At 37.3% G+C, this 18,125-nt stretch overlaps 1 protein-coding gene and 1 pseudogene across 1 annotated transcript in view; both read left to right on the plus strand.

The window, feature by feature from the left end:
* The window catches only part of MARCHF1 (membrane associated ring-CH-type finger 1), a 538,948-nt gene that overhangs the window by 36,723 nt on the left and 484,100 nt on the right, over positions 1-18,125 (plus strand).
* The window catches only part of LOC112312329 (protein FAM204A pseudogene), a 32,289-nt pseudogene continuing 26,490 nt past the window's right edge, over positions 12,327-18,125 (plus strand).

The raw sequence follows: 18,125 nt of genomic DNA on the forward strand, positions 1-18,125 counted from the left end.
TAGAAAATGTATGTGTAACATCTCTAATTATTACCCCCTCCTCAGTATTTAAAATTAAATAGTCAATGAATAGATGTTGTCATTGCCGATGATTAATTTATAAAATGTCGAATATATAACTTTTAACCAATATCTTTTGTAAAGAAGACTAAATTAATATTTTATCTTTTTATTTTATTTAATATGGTAATTCTTTTTTTAGATGGATGACAGATGGGCACAAATGGACTACTAACTTTATCTTAATTTATAAACTTTCTGGATGTTCACTGAATCACATTTGGACTTTCATTTACCTTTTAACCATCATTTGCATATCTCAGTTTTACGAAGAATATTGTAATATTGTATCTTTCATCATAATAGGTCTAGATTTTGATTTAATGTGAAGGAATATCAGAGAAGAACCTAGGCGATAAGCTGTAATCTAGTGACTGTTAATGATTTCCTGAAACAAAATGTTACTGCACTGAGGAGAGAATTTTTTTTAAAGCTGAGCTGTGTGAAGGAGGGAAACAGCATGAGGTGGCAAAGTAATGTGGAAGTAAGTTTGCAACAACAGTGAAAACAAGTTGTCACCGGACCTGAGATGCCAGGTTCCTGGGTTCTCAATGCCATAGACCTCAGCATAAGATCAGGCAGACAGTTTATTGAAAAGGGCTTGTGCACAAGGGACTTGACCAGAAAATAGAAGTCAGGCTTCCTGAGGGGTTCTTGTGGGTGGCTTACACAGGGGCCGTGGGGTGGGTGTGGGGCTTGGGAATGAGGAGAAGGTCAGTTGTCCCACCATCGCCATCTGGTGGTGAGGGATCCCAGGCTAGTCACAAGATGTTTGCCACGGTCAGTGGAGCACGCACAGGGCCTGAAAATAATGCTTGTGCAAATATTTTACCTACCATTTAATTGACAAAACAACTGTTTTTCAGAACATGATGTTAAGAAAATATGTCATTCATTCTTTCCTTTGCGGATGTAGTTAGGTGAATTTCAGCTATGGAATTCTACTGAAAGCAAGGAGTCATAGGCCTTGAGGGGGGAGTTGGTTTGGTTGGATGGGCTCCAGACGTTATTCCTGCACAGTCTCAAAGTCTTGGCTCACTTCTGACTTGCAGTGTAGCCTTGGACCAGCCACCTTTTCTTTCTGGAATTCAGTTTCCTCTCTAAAAACATGCGGTTAGTTGACTTTAGTAGCTAATTTCTCAGGATTTTATAGATTTTGATAATTCTTACAAAACCATAGTTCCAGCTGAAGGAAAATGCTACAGATATTGATGAAGTAAGTTGTATTTTTAAATTTAATGATTATAATCTTGCTAATGTTAAGGAAAGATGAACAAATCTGAAGACTGATCCTTGAGAATGAATTTATTGAATTCATACAAACAACTATATTGCCATGAAAAGAATAATACTCATTAAGAGTTTCCAAATTCTGGACAGATCAGGGAGGTAGAAAAATATAAATGCTTTAATATTGCTTATAAAGGAATATTTTACAAATTGCTTTTAAAAATATTTTTTAATATCTGGAGAGCAAAAAGAAGATTAAAAAATCAGCAATATTTTGGAAAAAGTCATAAAAATAAAATTATATTCAGTTCATTCCGTCCCATTATCACTTCTTGGTTATCTTGATTATTGGCCAGTATTTTCATGAATCTAGTTATTTCTTAGAGTTCCATAAATCTTTATCCAGTTTAAAGGTATGATCTAAAAGTTTATTCTCAGAAAATTCTATGTTAGAACAGGTCAGAATCCTTTCCCACGGTTATTTATTTACCCACAGTGACAATAAAATGTATCAAACCTGAATATAGGCTAACAAACCTTCAGTTCTTAGGATGGAGAAGATGGTTTCCTTAAGTAATCAAGTATCTGATTAATCTATTTCCTGTCTTCTCTATAATAAAAAGCCAAAAGTAGGTGAATGTAAGACTTGTATAATGATCAGTGTTTCAGTATTTCGTGTTATTTCAAAATACCTAGATATTCAATAATTTTTACTACTTAACTTTAGTAAAACTCTAAAGTTTCAAGTTACCAAAGACTTTAGAAAACTATGTTTAGACATATATATATATATAATCATTTCTGAAAAGCTTTGTCAAAAACCCTTCATTTTAGTTACACCTATTTATTAGTTCTTAATAACTCCATGAGATTTTAAACTCAGTTATTACCAAGCTATTTTCTTGCAAAGTTTTATAGCAGAGATAACATAAACTTTTTTTTTTAACCCTGGCAAAACCAACATATATCTTATGTTAATACACTAAAAGACCTCAACCAAACAAAAACCAGCTTTGATATCAAAGATTTTTATCCAGACCATATGATCGTGAAAATAAATTTGGGATAGTTTCTATTTTTCACTTTATATAAGCATGTAATTTCTTTAAGCCAATAAAACATTACACCCTAGTAATGCCATCCAGAGGCAGAAAATGTACCACATATAATACACAGATGAACACATATCACAAAAAAGGCCATTTGCAAAAAAGATCATGTACATAATGTGGAACACTTTATCACTTTAATAAAACTGTTGGTGAATGAGGTGTATGTGATTAGTGACAATTAGTAATCATATCTTAGAGGTTCAAGGCAATCTGAAATATGTGAAGTGAGCTTATTATTTAGCATGCTGCAGCATTATTTTGTAAGTTATTTCAACATTCTAGCTTCATATAGAAAACATGCAGAAGTTTTCATTATTACTTTTTGGTTGATAAAATATTCAATGTAGTTTATCCAAAATAAATGCTTTAAATGAACAAGGCCTTTTATTTTTTGTGAAACACCAACTTACCGATCTTCGATGTAAAGACTGCTCATGAAGGCATGGGGTACGGAGTTGGAAGACACCTTGTTCTCACCTCTTCATTTGCTCCTGCTGTTCACTGGTGGTGCCATTGCCCTGGGGCCCAGGGTGCTGGTTTCAGGTGTGGTGCTTTCCTGACCACATAATTCACTCTGACCTTCTTTCAGAAATGTTCCTTCCCCACACTGGGGCCTCCATTCCCACTTCTTTATCAGATTTCAGCTGAATGTCCTTCATCCTGAACTCGTGACTCAACACTGTTAGTCTTTCCCCAAATAGTCTGCTCCTTTCCTTCACAGTGTTTAATCATAATTTGTGATTTTACCTCCGTGTGAATGTTGTATTTATTGGGTTATTATCTGTCTTCCCAACTTAAGTGCAGTCCACTTGAGGGTAGGGATCATGCTGTTTTTGGACCACATTGTTTTCCCAGAGACCACTAGTGTTTGGCACATGGCCTATGATAAATATTTCATGAGGAAGGTCAGGTGTGCACTGATGAGTGAGGGAGGCCCACGATGGTGGAAGCAGTGTGTTCGGGTTTTACAAATGGTGCTGGAGACTTAGACTGTGTTTACATTCATGTGGCTATTTGATAAAAAACATTCAGACTCATGAAGCATCTGAAAATCTAGAAGCAACTCTTCTAAAAGCATGAAATGAAAGGTTTATTTAACTAAGTTTAGCTTTCTTCTTCTCAAAAACAAAACAAACACCCTGCAGTGGACCTGGTAGCCATGGATACAATCCTGCTGTTTAAGGGCATTTATAAAGACAGAGCATCTGACTTCAGTGAATACATCAAGAACACAGCATCTTGACTTGAACATTAAGTTATTGGGAAGCATTCACAGGTCCTAGGATCTCAGGGATTTTCACTGTTCTTTGGGGAAATACCTTATCTTTTCCGTGCCACCACAGTCCATTTCAATACAAAGTATTTGTCAGTGTAACTTAGCACTTGAAGCCCAAACTAGGTAATTCTCTGAGAATTTATATAAATTCTCAGAAATTATCACTAAAGGACCCTGAGCCAAATCTGACCACTCCTGGCTGACCCTAAATAGTTTCAAAATGAGTAAAGACCTGAAGAAGTGGGAGGGGGATCCACTGGGGAGCTTCACATGACTTCTCCTTTGTTTCAAAAATTTACTAACTCTTAGCTTATAGTTAGTAATATATACTTTACATTATCATCTTGATTTGCTTCTTACAATTTAATAGACTATTGCTAGAGGCCTCAGGGTTTGCATTTTCTCCTTACCCCTGTAACTTGCCCTGTGTCTGTAGATTATCTTCAGGGATGTCTAGACCTGTTTTTCTCACCTTGGTTATAGCTAATCACGTAACACAGTTTCTGCAATCTCCAATTTAGAGTCCTAATTGCAAGCTTCTGCACTATTTTGTCGCTTGCAATCATCCAGTCTTTAGGGATTAATTCATAATGTGATTGTTCTAAAGAACGTGTTTCAGAATGAAATAGCTTGCAGTAGTTCATTTGGAAGGGACTGAATAGCACGTCAGCTTGATTTCTTAAATGCCAGCAGTGGACAGGGCTCAGGGAGCTTTTACGCAGATTCCTCAGTCACTCAGGGTATAGATTATCATAATTAATGCCCACAGGGGCTATATCTTTCCTCTTTCCTAATAGCAACCAAGAAAATAAAGTTCCCTTTACTTTATCTCTCACGAATTTCACTTAAGGTCCCAGACCTGAGTGTGTGTGTGTGTGTGTGTGTGTGTGTGTGTGTGTCTGTGGTGGGGGTGAGGGGTGAGGAGCAGAGGGCGTGGGTAGCTGTGGTAGGGAGGGTGTGGTGAAATGATGTCAAACCCCATGCGCTGTATGTTTATTTAATATCACTCCTTCCAGGGTGTCTAAATACACCTGAAAGGGCATGACTACAAGTTCATGTAGGAATGGAGGATGGTAATATGTTGATCGCTTCCTTTGTGCCAAGTACACACAGCCATCATTTATTCATCTTTTAATCTGAGAGGTTTCAAAGATGCTGGTAAGGAAACAGAGGCCCAGAAAAGTTCAATCACTGGTCTGAACCGGCCCAGTGTCTTCGCTGCCTTTACTCTTGATGCTTCTGGAGGGTACAGACAGTCCCCAATTTAGGGTGGCTCAATTTAGGATTTTCTAAGTCTTTACAGTGGTGTGAAAGCAATATTCATTCAGCAGAAACCATACTTTGAATTTTGATCTTTTTTATGAGGCAGTGTGATACTCTTGTGACGCTGAACAATGTATGTTCACACATTGGTGTGATTATTCCAGGCTACAGAGAAAACATGAATCAACTCAAGTGGAAGAGATAAAATGACAGATTCCTATGTGGGCCTGTGGAATTCGTAGTGTCTAATCATGTCCACTCCAAAAACATAAAACACCTGAGTTTATCTTAGTGATTTTAAAGATCTCTTTTGGAAGCCTTATGTTTGTAAACATGAAAATGTAATTGTGTCTCACTGAACTCTTTCATCCTGCATGTAGATTCTGTTCTTTCTCTAGGTCTTTATAGACAGTTAGTTATTGTTAGAATATTCTTTATAATAAAACTCATAAGCGTAAAAGAGTGTTATTAGGCTTTCTCTTAGCCTTACCTTCTGTAACTAAAATTTTCAACCTTCTTAGAGTCATGACACCAGAGTTAATATAAATTCTTTACGTTACATGTTTGTGTATGTACTTGAGATATATGTATTATATGAGGTCTGTCCAGAAGGTATCCAGCCATGTAATATGAAAAATAGAGACATTTACTGAAGAAGATACAAGATACATGGAACATTGTACATAGGACAATGACACCTCAGTCCCCTTCAAAGTAGGCACCGTGGGACATCACACAGTTCTCCCAATCATCATCAACTGCCTGTTCATATTTTCCTGAATCTCGTTGATGGTTTGAAATCTCTTCCCTTTCAAAGGTGATTTTAGTTTTGGGAAAAGCCAGGAGTCACAGGGCATCAAATCTGGGCTGTAAGGGGGGGTGAGTCACATGGGTGGTTTGATGTTTCATCAAAAACTCTACACGAGACATGATGCATGAGTGGGCACATTGTCATGATGAAGCTGCCAATCACCAGTTGCCCATAGCTGTGGCCTTCTGAACCATCCAAATAGTTTCTGTGGAGGAATGTTCAAGCACAAGACAAAATCTGATGCAGATGCATTGCTGTACTCGCATGGTCATTTTGAATGCAATGGCCACACAGTACCATTTTCACTCAATGGCATCTTCCACCCCCACTGACTAGTACCGTGAAGTCGACATTGTTCACGCACGTGCATTCCCGTCCACTCTCCTTAGCTGCCAGGTTACATTGATATCGGGCACCCCATTGTTGTTATATTAACAATGGCTGGACTTTTTCCAGACAGATTTGTGTATATACTATATCATATATATATATTTGCGAAATTATAACTTCTTAAAAAGTTTCAGAAAATTTAAGTTGAGTTTAAGATTTTAACTACAAAATTATAAAGTAATTTTAATTCAAGACATACTAAGTTTAAATATGCCATTTAAGATTTTTAATTGTATTGTTTTGGAACAGTGGGATAATGTGCTTGTACAGGAAGTGTTTAATGAAGCAAATTCAAAGGCAGTAGCCCATAAGAGGCCCAATTTGTTGAGGTTCCCAGAGGGTCTATTATAAGCTCTTTAGAAAGTGGGAAGAGGCTCTTTCTATTATACAGTGCTCAGTGAGGGGCATCTCCAGTAAACATTATATGTGACCTAAAGCTGTATTTGCTATCAGTGCTTTCCAAAAGAGCTGTATAAAGTTGGACTGTTTCATCAGTTAAACATGATATGCTACTGTATATGTCAGAGGTACCTCCCTACGAATCCAGAGAAAAATAAATTTATATTCCTCTCCTGGACTAACCTGTCCTCCGTCCTCTTTTCTCTTGCCTCTTTACCGTTCTGGCCCATCATTTATCTTATCTGTCACTTCTGGCATCCTCTGGCCTTCCCCTCCTTCATGCCATTCCTCTTGTAATTGTTTCCTCTTTCATTTCAGTTTTCTTTTCACTTTATTTTGATTCCTCTGTTAAAGTCAGCCAAATTCATTACTTCTTCCAGCTTTTAATCCTTCTAGAATGTTTTTCCATTCACTCTGGGACATTTTCATTCCTTTTGCCTTTTATGATATCGAACCTTTGGCATTCTGCCTTTCTTTTCTTTTCTTTTTTGGTCATTTTGACTCTTTGTCTACTCATTCATTAAATATGTGAGTTCATTAAATTCCTGACATCGGCCTTCCTCATTGGCTCAGCACTTTCTCCTTGGATGATTCCGTCCACTCCAGAGACTTTGCCACCAGCTTTGTGTTCATGACTTCGTCAGGGAAGAAAAACTATTTTATTCTGCCCTTCTAGGTTCTTCTGGCTGTTCTAAGAATTAAATTGGCATGAGACGGATTAACAGAAGAAAATCAACTTTAATTTTGTACATACAGAGGTCCCATAGATATGGTTCCAAAGAATTGACCAAAGCAGGCTGCTTTTATACTTTTTAGACAAACAATAAATTTGTGAAGAAATGACAAGACAAAGAAACTTAGGTGTGGTTACTTATTGGTGAAGAAATTAAGTAGCATTTGTTGACATAGCCCCCTGTGCCCTGAATTTCTTATCTTTCGTGATATTGTTTTACCTACTGGTGCAGGGAGGGATACCTTTTCACATGCAGATTTATTGGGCTTTCAGGGAGACTGAGAGGAGGGTCAGAATGTCCTTCTTACACCAGCTGTTTCTCAAGTAACTTTGATTCAAACTAATCACTGTGCCCAAGGGGCATATTTTGGGGTGGCAAATTTTGCTGTCCTTCAACTCCTTAATATACAGTTCTAGCCCTATTTACTTTCCTGCACTCCAAAGGGAGCTCTCTGTTAGACAGACTTCCCCACCTCTTTTTTTCTGTAGAATATTAGGGTGGTTAGATTAAATCCTGTTTTCTTAAGAACGCCTTATTCTGAGTTTCTCATTTAGACTGATGGCTTCTTTTCACCCAGGCTAGAAAATAAATAGGTAGGGCTCCATGTTTTTTTCTTCATTTGTCAAATCCTGACAATTGTATCCTCAGAATACGTCTGTTCTTTATCCCTTTGTTCTGTTTCTCTGCCACTGCCATGGGTTAGTGTAGCTGGTTCTCCTGTCTGTAATGTCTTTTCTCTTTTAGCATTTCCTCATAGTCATGGGAGTTATTGCTCCTCTATAAAACTTAAATGCCTCTCATTTCAAAATAGTAAATGCTTAATTATGTGTTGGGGCATTTAAGATCTGCTCTCATGATAATTTATAGTGTCTTCTTTTTTTTTCTCTCATGACATCTTTCCAAAATAAAAGTCAAAACTTAAGAAAGCTAAACCTACTTTCCTGGGCCCAGAATACTTCCAATACACTAGGCATTCAATTCAATCCTAAGTGGCTTCATATTCATGCTTATGTGGTTTTGATTGTTTCCATCTTTTTTTTCATTAGTTACTCATCAGTTACTTCCTTATCCTTTAATGCTCAGCTTAGATGTCACCTCTTATTTGGCACCATCCTGAATCAGACTAGGCAAAAGAGTGAATTCTCCCTGTTTTATCATTTTGTATGTAAGTATCTGATGCACTAATGAACTTGTTGATTTAAACTGTATCGCTGTTAATTTCATGTCTGTTTCTTCCACCAATGTTGTAAAGATATTAGATCAAGGAGTGGAAATTACTCAGGGGACTAGGAAATCTCTAGAGAGTTCATTCTGGGACCCTAGAACACCAGTTTTGGAATTACAGGTTACAGTGAGATGCCCACCAAGAGTTCAGAAGGCTAGGCCCTGTTAGGGTTGTAGCTACCTTGTTACGGCCATCAGTATGTTTCCGTAAGTATATACTGGTTGGCTCCAGTCAGCCAGGTGTATGAGTCATTGTCTGAGATATCGTTTCCCACAGATGATTGTGAGGGAGAACTTAGAGTGGCCATTAAAGCAGACTCTTAGCAATAGTAAAAATGATAATAATAATGATATTCTATGGCAGGGAAAGGGGCCAGGAAAGAGAGGAAGAGCCACTTAGGATTGAACTAAATGCCTAGTGTTTTAGAAGTATTCTGGGCCTAGGAAAGTAGGTTTAGTTTTTGTAAGTTTTGACTTTTCTGTTATTTGCCAGTTCCAGGGCTATAGGTGGGAGTAAAATTTGTTTGATTTATATAATTATCTTCCACCGAAGACATTTGCTAATGGAATTTTGTTAGATAATGAATGAATTCTATTGAAAATTATTTTATTTGAATGAGTATAATCTGAGGTTTACTTTTTAAGTGATTTAATTTGTAACAAAGAATCCACTATCATGTTTCTCTTTGTTTCAGAAAACAGAATGCTTTGAAAAGCAAGATCATGTTTTGACATTAGTGCCACCTACCTAAATTCCTTTCTTCTGGTAAGAGTTAGTTGGATATGTTATTGCATAGAGCAGGGGTGTCAAACTCACTTTCACAGGGGGCCGCATCAGCCTCACGGTTGCCTTCAAAGGGCCGAATGTAATTTTAGGATTGTATAAATGTAACTACTCCTTGACAGTTAAGCGAGAGTTCAGCGCTGCCACTGGGTAGAAGCAAGGTGCAGGGCTGGATAAAACAAGGTGGAGGGCTGGATTCAGCCCAAGGGCCTTGTGTTTGCCACACGTGGCCTAGAGTTAGAGCCCAGAAGCCAAAGAGCTCCACTGCTGTCTGACCTTAGAACAGCATGGAAGGTAGATTGGCCTAATGAGTGTGGTCCAGGTTCTATTTATCAGCTGCACCAAACAGGAAAACTCTTCTCTGTGTGCAGCCTGGGCTGGAATGCTTTGACTGAGTTTGGCAGAGTTAACTCAGGAGCCAAAATCCAACTTCCTTCACCTCCAATAAATTGTGCCTTATAAACTTTTGATTACTTGATTCATTTTCCTGAAGCTAATATGCCATTTCAATAATAAAAGCAATTTCTAAATTTTCCTCTTAATATTGAAGACCTGCTGCTTTCTGATGCAATGATTACTTTCCTTTACAATACTTCTAAGATGCCCATTTAACATGTCAAAGTTATCAGGACTTTTAGTGCTAATTTTATTTTTCTCCATTCAAACACGCATTTTAGCACTATGAATTATTGAACAATTAAGGGATTTGGTCTAATAGGCTCACTTATAATGGAGGGAACATAGCTCTAAAGGAATAACTATAATGCTGCTTCTTAACACAGAGCCTGGCACATCGTGGACCCTCAATAAATATTTGTTGGATGAATGCATGCTTAATACATATTTTTAAATAGTAGCTTTGAGCAGGTATTTGATTAGTACCTATATAAGTCAGGAAGAATGTATTGTGGTATAGAATGAGGGCATACTTTAAGATGTATTTTGTTTGAAATGTTAAGTCTTTTAAAGAAAATATGTTCGAAGCACGTTTTTTCTAGACCTTATTTTATTAGACCTTTTTATTTCCTGAAAAAAAATCTATCATTTTATTTTATAGAGTATACCTAAAAGAGAAGTGAATTATTTTCTGTTACTTAGCTCCCTCCAACTATAGCAGAGTACTTCACTTTGCTTCAGTCTTTGCGTTGGGTTAACTTGGAGAATAATAAAGTATAACCTCTTGCTAGAGATCCTCTCAGAAGAGCAAGTCTTTTCAAGTAATGAGGGCACCGTTTGTCCACAGAAGCAATGATATCTTGTCCATAGCCTTAGAGGGTGGGTATCTTTACAGGCACCCTAAAAGAAAAGCCCATTTTACCCTCTGGCGGGAGTTTAGTGTAACTTTGCAGAAAACAAACCTGAGAAGCCTTTCGATAGAACGACTCACTGTTTTAGGGAGAACGGTAAACCCATGCAAAGGTATTGTGCCATTTATTATTACATGAAGAAAATATGAACCTTGTTGTAAATACACAAAAGAGAACTGTTTGACCAATCCAAAAGAACCTGTGCACCCCAATGTTCATAGCAGCACAATTTACAATAGCCAAGTACTGGAAGCAACCTAAGTGCCCATCAGCAAATGAGTGGATCCAAAAACTATGGTATATTTACACAATGGAATTCTACGCAGCAGAGAGAAAGAAGGAGCTTATACCCTTTGCAACAGCATGGATGAAACTGGAGAGCATTATGCTAAGTGAAATAAGCCAGGCGGTAAGGGACAAATACCAAAAGAAAAAAGCAAACAAAATACAACCAGAGACATTGAGGTTGGGAACAGTCTAGCAGTGGCCAGGGGGGAGTGGGGTGGGGACAGTGGGAAGAGGGGATTGCAGGAACTATTATGAAGGACACATGGACAACATGGGGGGGGTGGTGGGGGTGGGGGAGGGAGGTGGGTTCAGCTGGGGTGGAGGGGAGGGAAGGGGAGAAAAGGCATACAACTGTAATTGAATAACAATAAAAATTGAAAAAAAAAAAGAGAACTGTTTGCATTCTGGCTATAAATCAGGTAATGCCTGAGTTTCGATGGGTATTTGCTGCTCAGATTTTGAAGAGAGTGTCTGTTATAGAAAGATTTCAAAGTCATAGGGTTTTTGTTTCTGTTTTAAACTGTACTCAGAAAGAGAAGTGTTACTTCAGGCTAATTAATTTTCTTTTTGCAATGTAAAAAACTGTGGAGTTGCCTTACTTGTTATCTTTCTCTTTTTTTTAGCATTTAAAGGTATTTTTATGTACTTGTTGCACATTTGAATTTGCTATAAAAGTACTACCAGGTATTGACTGGTAGTTCATAAGGAAAAAAAAAAGCATTTATGCTGAAACATCCAATGCTTTCACTTATAAGAGTAAAAATCATTGATATATTTGAAGTCTTTTAAATTCGTCTCATGTTTTTGCCCCTCTCATTTAGCATTGAGTTAAGCTATTTTACCACATTAGACAGGTGGGGATTAAGCCCTGACTTGTGAAGTTAATATCAGAATTCAAAATCATAAGCTCTCAAATCTGGGACATTTACAGTATCTATTTAACATTTAAGTAAGCATGCTTTAGGTGAATTGAATCACATGCTTTCTACATTTTATGGCGTCCCTCCAATACCACCTTTTAGTACATTTTTTATTTTGGAATAATTTTAAATTTAGATTTAGAGAAGTTGCAAAGATAGTATAGATAATGCCTATGTACCTCTCATCCTTTTCCCCCCAGTTTTCAACATCATATATAATCATTGCACATTTAGCAAAACTGAAAAGTCATTAGTTCTTACTGAATTTACTTGACTAAACCCCAAACTGTATTCAGACTTCAGTAGTTTTTCCACTAATGTCCCTGTTCTAGCCTATGATCACAGCCAGGGTGCTGTTGTACGTTGTGTTTAGGCATCGTGTCTCCCTCGTCTCCTCTGGTTTATGACAGTTCCTCGATCTTTCCTTGGTTTTCCTAAGTTTAACAGCTTTGAGGAGGACTGGTTAGCTGTTTTGTAGAATGCTTCTTAATTCACGTTTGTCTGATGTTTTCCTCATGAGAGACCACGATGAGTGCCACAGAGGTGAAGTTCCCTTCTCATCACATCGTGTCAGAGTCACCTGCGTCCACTGTGGCTTGTCATGGTCACATCGGTCTTGATCACCGGAAGGGGAGTGAACGAGCTCTAGGTTTCTCCACTGCACCATTACTTTTCCGGGCCCTTTCTGTACTTGGTTTTTGGAAGTCGTTGTTAAGTGCAGCTGACAGTCCAGGCTCCCTCCTTCCCTTTTAATGACTCAAGGAACCTATGGAGGAAATGCCCTTCTTGTTTGCATTGAAGATAATTTTAATAATACCATTTCTGCATGTTTTTGTATTCAGCACACTGTGCTAAACATGGCATCTCAATTTTTTTTTTTAGTACAGCAAACCTATAAAATAGAGGTGATTTCATTTTGTAAGCATGGAAACTGGACACAGAGATTAAACAATTTGACAAGATCACACAGAGCAAGGGCAGAAACACAAGTCTGTTGGGTGCTGCAGCACTCACTTTAACCAGTAGGCTACACTACCTCCTTGGTAGACATCCCTAACCTTCCTAAATTTGGCCATGAGAAATGTTCACATTCTCTTTGTCTGGCTTTCTGGATCAATCCACAGTAAAAGATGCATATTTGGGGTATTTTTGTGTTGCAGTCTATAACTTGACAATTCACCTTTTCCAGATACTGTGCAGTCATTAAGTATGCGTGGGGTCCGAGTATGATAGACTGATTATATACATCTGCATGAATATTGAAGCGTACTTCAGTGTTGCTTACTTACTGAAGGTCTTTCAGCAATTAACATTGTTTTGACCATCCATGGGATATTTGTGCTCTGGGTTAAGAGAAATCAACAGGAATGACAGATGTAGAATAGTCACAGAGATGCAGATTCCAGCACAGGGAACACAGGCAATGATATCATGGTAGCTATGTGTAGGGCCAGGTGGGTACTGGAAGCAGCGGGGGGACCACACGGTGAAGTACATGATTTTCTAACCACTTTGTTGTACACCTGAAACCAATACAGAATAATACTGAATGTCAACTGCAATTAAAAACATTGAAAAAGAAGGAGAAATGTGACCCATCTTCACCAAGCCAATGACTCCCCAGCCTGTTGTGGGAACATAGCTCACTGATTGATTTCGTGACACTGGTCTTGAGTCATGAAAAACTGGCAAACTAGTGTGGATACTTCAGCAAAATCCAGAAGGCAGTATCATAATATTTATGGAATGAATGACTTATAGTGAGTATAAGTCCTGTTAAAATGCGTGAGAGAATGTAAGATGTTCAAAGCATCTCTGAATCATCAAGGAAGTGTAGAATTAGGTTTAAATAAATGGTAATTGTATTTTATTGCATTTAAAATGTCAAACAGACATGACTGTCTACCTAACAAATAATTTTGTAACTAAAACAGTGATTTTGTGAACCAGCAGTTTAGAGAAAATTTATTGCATTTCATTTCACAGCATCAGAAGGGATGTTCAGTGAAGGGTTCCAACTAGATGCGAATGGAAAATCTGTTAGATCTTTTCCAGAACAGACACCCTCTTTTATTACTGTCATCTAGCTTTACCTGAGTGCGCAAGAACTCTGTTCCATAGTGTTGAATTATAAAATCAAAACAGAAAAACTGTAACCAACTTTTCACAAATTCCAGGCATTTGAAAGCTAGAGTCTGATGATATGCCTTTATCATCAGCAGAATTTAAGTCCTTCAATCCTTAACCATATTCTCTGGACTACTGAGTAATTTTAAAAAAATTTCTGTTTAACATTTATTATAAAAAACTTATAATACTACAGATAATCATATTTTTTAAATGTCTGCTTAAAAATGCATAACTCCAGAAACATTAAGACGTGCAAAGATTTTCTATAAAATGTTAGTGGCATATTTATAACTAAATTTATTTTGATCTGTCTTTCTTGTCCTTGTTTGAAAAATGCATGTCTTTCTAGATGTGAAATAGAAGAGATTTGAAGAACAATTTTTTATGATTTTTCCTTCATGGGGTGTTATATGACAATTTGAGGTATTTAGCATAAAATCAATTCTTAGCTTTCATAAAATGAAGTATAAATACTTCTCAAATTATTTTTATTATTTGAGAGCATTTCCCTCTTTGAATTATATGATTAAACTTCTTTTATGCAATTTAGCTTTAAACCACATAATTGAAATTCTCAATATATTATTAGCAAGAATTAGGTAACTAAATGCAATATAGGGTGAAAGGTGGGGAGGTTGTTCTTGGATTCTTAACTTCTTCTAAAGCAGTCTTTTTCTTTCCCTCAATAATGGTTTTAATTTAATGACATCACAAGAATTTAAAATGGAGAAGATCAGTTTTTGAACTTTAGAAACTTTATGAATATAAGTACATGACTTTTGTAAAGCAGCAAGTAAGTAAACTTCCAGAGTGTATCTAGCATGACGTAATGCAATATCTTTTTGTTTCAATTGGTGAAACTTCAAAAAATGTAAGAAGTAATGGGTAGGTGACCCTGATTTTTTGTGTAATTATAGAGACATCATTACTTATCCATACATCAAACTCGTACTGAGTGACTGGCGAGCACCAAGGCCAAGTCAAGGTGCTGAGAATGCAAGATGAATAAGACACAGCCTCTGACTTGAAAAAGTATGTTTACTAGTGTGGAAAATAGATGTGCAAATAAATAGTTATAGTCCCAAGTGTAAATGCTATAATAGAGACATGTGTGAGATACTTCAGAATACAGGGAAGGAGCTGTGTGTGTGTGAGGTGAAGGATTTAAGAATAATTTCAGACAGAGAGAGAGGGGAGAGAGAGAGAGATGGAGAGAGAAAGAGAGAGAATAAGTGAAGACATGAGGGAATTCCATGAAGGCGTAGAATTATTTGCTATGGCGGGTCATTTGTTATGGCTGAAGTATAGATCCCAGTGGTAGAAGATTTGACTAGAAAGGTAGGCTGGGATTAGAGTGTAAAGAGCTGAGTGATTTAATCTTTATATTTGTAGTGATGATAAACTACTGAAGTGTATAATGTGTGGCATGATATGATGAGATTTTTGTAAAGTCATCAATTTAACTAGGATAAATAGAAATTTACAGAATTTGTTAAAAAACAAAATAGAGGGTAGCAAACACCAACTGTCCCCAACCCCCCCCCCCCAAAAAAAAAAAGAAAACAAACCCAGCACATGTCCTATTTGGAACATTCCAAATTTCAAGTATTTAAGATTTAAGAACTTTTTACCTAACCAGTTCTAGCAAATGTAATGAAACAATTTGGATAGTCAAGGAATAAAAGAGAATTTGTGGTAATAGGATTTGGTTATGTGTTTCTTTTTAAAAAAAAATTTATTGTTATTCAATTACAGTTGTCTGGCCTTTTCTCCCCATCCCTCCACCCCACCCCAGCTGAACCCCCTTCCCTCCCCCACCCCCACCCTCCCCCTTGATTTTGTCCATGTGTCCTTTATAGTATATAAGTTTTTCTTCATCGAGAAGTAAACTGGTAGATATGTGCTTCAAGGACAGTTACAATTGTCACATGATTTCTAAGAAATTAGAGGTGGGAAGTTGTCACGTTTATTTTGAGTCATTACCAAAGATTTCAGAAGGACGCTATTTATGACTGGAGCAAATCTCTAGAACTGTGGCGAAGGAGGAAACTGTGGCTGGTATTTGCACAGTAATATAACCAGGGGGAGAGAATCATTATATTTGTTGTATGGGAGGGAAATCTCTTTTTTTTATTTATTATATTATCCTTTTACATTTCATCTGGCTGGATTTTCTCTTTCCATGTTCTCTCATAATTAATTTTCATTAATTCTACTTTGACACCTAAAAATCAAGCCAGAAGACTCTACTTTTGCTTATTTCTCTCTTTAATTTCTTCCTGATATATGTACTTCTTACCTAATACTGAACAACACAGTCTAATCTCCACAATTAGGAGAAATCTCTTTTGAAATCCACATGGCTATCACTAAAAGACCTAGGCACCATTTCCTTTTCTCTTTGTTTTTTCTTTCCTTTCCTTTCCTTTTTTCTTGTCTTTCTTTTTTATATTTATTTCTTGGAATGATTGCAATGGAATCTTTTTTCTACCACCTACTGAAAACACCCATTTAAAAAAATCACAAATCTGAATTTTAATCTATTTTAAGGTTTCTATGTAATTCTAGCTCTTTTGGTGAGACTTTTATTCTTTATCCTTTGTACAGTCACATCGCTGCTTCTGTAGTCCCTGAAAACTCGGACCTCAACGTTGTCTTTTACCTTGAGTTTGCTCAGGATTTTCAACCATATGAATCATGAATTTAATCTTTGCCCGTGACATTTCTGTTTCCTTCCTACACCCACATAACATTCTTTTTTTGGATACTCGTAAACTTCCCATGGCAGCCTTCGTTAAAATTGTATCTTTGTGTTTCTGGGCCAGTTTATTTTAACAGTTGTAGAATTCAGTTCAGTGTGCTCTGATTTGCAGCTTCTCTGAGAAATTTATCACTACAATGGTTTAGTAAACACACTTCTAAGAACTTTTATTTCCACATGCTAAAGCTCAGGCAAAACGTAACATAGTATTAAGTGACCTCCCAGAATGTCTCGTGCAGACAAAGTGGCTAGGCTAGTTTTCAGGTCGTGCCTGCACCACTTGCATAACAGTGATGGAAAAATCTCTTTTTCAGGAAGAGATAGTGTGAAAATCTTAAAGTCTGAATAAAGGATTACTTCTTCAAATCTTGGCAAAGCTGTATACAAGGTAATCAAAAAGAGTGATAGAGTTGAGATGACTTTTTAAAATTTGACTCATTCCTTCTAAGGAATGTTTCAGAATGTACTCTCTTAATTAAATGCCCAGTAACGTCATCACCGCTTTGAAACTCAGAGCCCTGTGACAACATGACAACTTGGTTGGCCTTAAACTGTATGGTCATTTAGCTTATCCTGGAGGCTGCCCTTTGGAGTGACAGGGAGGGAACCTTGTCGTAAACAAGAGGGCAGGTGGTCCTCGACTATTTGCCCTTAAAATGAGTTCATTTTCTGTGAGGATGGGTTGTTCTCCCCTTGTGTCCACTCCTATGAAATGCCCGTCATAGACAAGACTACTGATGAAAGTGGACTTTGCAGAACCCTTGACCTGAGGGATAAAAAACTTTTAATGTAGACTTCATCCATTTTTTAAAACATTTTTAAAATCTTGTATTTTTTCCATTACCATTTAGTCCCCTATGCCCTCCCCAGTAATTACCACACTGTTGTCCATGTCCATGAGTCCTTTTGCCTTTTTGCTCAATCCTTCCACCGTTTAACATCCGCCCACCTCCTACTAGCTGTCATCTTGCTCTCCATCTTCCTTGTTAGTCCCCCATTTTCCTTGTTAGTCCCCCATTTTCCTTGTTAGTGCAGTTTGCTCATCAGATTCCACATATGAGTGAAATCATGTGGTATTTGTCTTTTTCTGACTGGCTTATTTCACTTAGCGTAATGTCCTCTAGGTCCATCTATTCTGTTGCAAAGGGTAAAGTTTTCTGTTTTATGGTCAAGTAGTATTCCATTGTGTAAATGTTGTTTTATCTACTCATCTACTGATGGACACTTGGGCTGCTTCCATATCTTGGTGATTGTAAATAACACCGCAATGAGCATAGGGGTGCTTATGTTCTTTTGAATTAGTGTTTTGGGTTTCTTAGTATATATTCCCAGAAGTGGGATCACTGGGTCAGATCCATTTTTAATTTTTTGAGGTATCTGCATATTCCTTTCCCCAGTGGCTGCACCAATCTGCATTCCCACCAACAGTGCAGACG

Source organism: Desmodus rotundus, chromosome 9, assembly GCF_022682495.2.
Source record: "Desmodus rotundus isolate HL8 chromosome 9, HLdesRot8A.1, whole genome shotgun sequence".
Classification (NCBI taxonomy): Eukaryota; Metazoa; Chordata; class Mammalia; order Chiroptera; family Phyllostomidae; genus Desmodus; species Desmodus rotundus.